The sequence below is a fragment of the Pinus tabuliformis genome, chromosome X (assembly GCF_031772625.1).
Source record: "Pinus tabuliformis cultivar Carrire ecotype Pingquan chromosome X, CPIR1, whole genome shotgun sequence".
Taxonomy (NCBI): domain Eukaryota; kingdom Viridiplantae; phylum Streptophyta; class Pinopsida; order Pinales; family Pinaceae; genus Pinus; species Pinus tabuliformis.
Window position 1 is genome coordinate 1,330,853,039 of NC_142308.1, and position 3,136 is coordinate 1,330,856,174.

At 38.2% G+C, this 3,136-nt stretch overlaps 1 pseudogene; it reads right to left on the reverse strand.

Annotated features, from left to right (window-relative positions):
• Positions 1–274: 274 nt before the first annotated feature.
• Positions 275–2,693, reverse strand: LOC149144995 (uncharacterized; annotated as a pseudogene).
• Between the last annotated feature and the right edge of the window lie 443 nt (positions 2,694–3,136).

Genomic DNA, 3,136 nt, shown 5'->3' on the forward strand with positions numbered 1-3,136 from the left:
CGTTAAACTTCTTTCGTCATACCTATAGACAACTCCTCTATACAGAGCAAACTCATCCTTTTATCTGTACTAAAGAACAAGAATATACATCAAAACCAATGTTTGCCCCCAGTGGATTTCACACCAACAATGTAGATAGGTGCAACAAATGGAATACTTCAAGAACAGTCATAGGAATGTTGTTTGTCAAATTGAGAGACCATGCCAAAACATTAGATTTGATTGTCAAATTCTTTTCCTTTAGCATCATGGATGGAAGTAATCATTAGAATCCTCATAGCAGGTTGGCCCTTAGGAGTTCAATTGGTCTCTCTCTACTAAATGTGTCATTATCAAAGTCCTTATTTGATATGTGCTCTTGAGATTTAAGATTTGACTCATGACCCAATGGATTTAATCCAAGGACCTCCCACCCCATCGGATGACTTTCATGCATACTACCAGGAACAGAATGTATAGATGGAGGGAGATCTATAAATGGTACCATACCATCATCCATATTTGACCCATTGAAACCACTTCTGAGAACACGAGGACTAGTCAAAGAACCATTCTTATTGTACACAAGTTCTGCCTTGCCACCAAAATATATAGATGATGAGTCGCCATTATAATCAAGAGAGCAGAAATCAAACCCAAGGCCTGAGCCACAGACATCATGATCATCCATGCCATGATAAGTACCGTCATTACAAGGCACAGGGTCCAAATTCTCAACATTGTCCTTCTTTTTCCTTTTCCATCTCTTTGTAGAAGATGTCCCGTCATCCTCAAAATGATTCCATCATGTAATATAAAACCAAACAGAGCTGAGAATGTAAAATGTTCCAATGGCAATTTCCTCTTCTCATCAAATTTACGTTTGGAAATTTTGGTTGAAATTAACTAAACATAAAATTTAGTTTTAATTGTGGGTCTTTACGCCATGCTGCAGAGCAGCTATGTGAACACACATCAATAAAAGGATGGAAAATGTGACCTCATCAGAGTTTACCACATCCAATACCCTTTTGACAGAAGAATTTATTGGCCTCACTACACTTCTTACTTTGTACATAACCCATCATTAGTAAATTCCATGAAACTATGCCTCTTTGAGACATGCCCTCAAAATCAGTGTGAGCAATATCGACAATTCCACAATTGGTGTATATATCTATTAGTGCATTCCCCACAAAATAATGCCCCTTCAATATATTCTTTATTATATAGACATGGACTTCCTGACCTTCTTGTGGGACTAATAGAGCAGCATATTCAGTGAGAATTCTTGCAAAGGTCACAGATTTGGGCTTCAATCCTATAACTTACAAATGATGAAAGAGTCTCAAAGCTTCATGATGGAGACCATTTTGTACATATGAAGCAATCATGGCACTCCATAACACTATCTCTATTACAAACATTTGTGGAAGAACTTGTGTGCAACTTCATTTTTATCCAAACATGGAATATAGCTTCTGCATGGCCCATTGTGTCCCATTGTGGAAAGGTAGCAACAAAAATCAGGATTGGCTCCTTGTCAATCATGTGCTATGATTTTGAATTCAGTGTAGCATAATTGACATTTCACATACTACCTCTTGTTTATGTAAACTGATTTCTATCATTTCCAACTAGAGTTTTTATCGATGATGATTCAGAGAATATAAGAGCATCAAAGACCTCTCCATGATCATTTGTACTCCAGAATACATTGAAAAATAAAAAACTAAAATCAAATTGAATCACATAGTTATTGACAAAATCTTCTTCAACTCTTTCATAGTATAAGTAGACCCACATTTTTCAATCTCCATAAATCTCACACAAGGATCGCGCTCATAATGCAGGTGATCCAATGCTCCACTAACAACTTGATTAACTTGTGCATCTGATACATTTTCTACAATGTAATGAGAATCCCTGATAAGTGTACAAACATCTACCCTTGTGTCGATGCTCCCAGGAAATCTAGTAGCTGCATCTCTCACAAGCCATAGTATTGTCACATGAGGGGGCTTATTGGGCTTTAGAATAAAATGGTCCCAAGCCTTTGAGGTAGGTTTTCCACCACATCTCCTCAATGGAGCAACAACTGCCTTACGCCCATCTACACTAGTGTAAGAAAAGGCCCTGCCAGGAACAGAGTATCGAAGAACTTCTTCTCTATGGAAATAATCTCTCATATCAACAGAACTTGGGGTGATAGTGATTGAACTTTTCTAAGCTTTGAAGTCTCAAAATATTTCCTTTTCATCTATACATGTTGGCATTAATGGTGGTGGTGGGGTAGGTAGAAGAAAAATCTGTTGAAGAGTTTCTTACCCATTTTTCAGCTAATTTTCAAATGCTTCCACCAATTTTAAAAGCATCTTCTGAGAAATGCACCATGCTTCTGGAGAACTCTGGACTTCCTTGGACTCATGCCTTGGGGAGCTAGATACCACTGGACCAATCCATGACCATCTCCTGGTGTATTTATAATAGACTGCAAGGGGCTTCCAACCCTTGACTCCTGGAAGTGCTTTCTTTGAAGCAAAATATTTTGATTCTCCACAAACTAGATCTTGAAGTGGCTATTGTGTTTCAAGGACATAAGGATCCCCCAGATTCATCTGCACCCAATTGGAAATTTCTTGGAAAGGAATAGAGGATGGACTGGCTTGTCTTTGATGTTCTGGATAACTGGGATCTATACCTATTTTACACATGTCATGATGGCCATCAAGGCGACAATTTAAGAATACATAATTTTGATCCTCAGCCTTCCCATTAGAAGAAAATGTGAACTGACCCTCCTAGTTTGAGAGCTCTCTCTCCCCATCACTTTTTTTAGAATGATTGACCACCTCTGAAATATCTTTTGTAGAGGGGAAAAGCATAGTTGTTCTAACAACAGAGAGAAAATGTATAACAGAGAATGAAAAACTGGAAGGAACTGATTGTATAGCCATAGGGTGGAGCTTCTTTGAGGGATTTGTGTCTGTGGTTACTCTATAAGCTATAATAGCTTGTTTGGAAGACAAGGTTGCTGAGGATACAATATTATCCTCCTTCGCTTGTTTTTTCCCTTGTTTTCTTTCATCTATCTGTTGGTAGTTGGGCCGATCACTATTGTGCAAAGCATTTAGCTCTGACACCCTACCAAGGATTT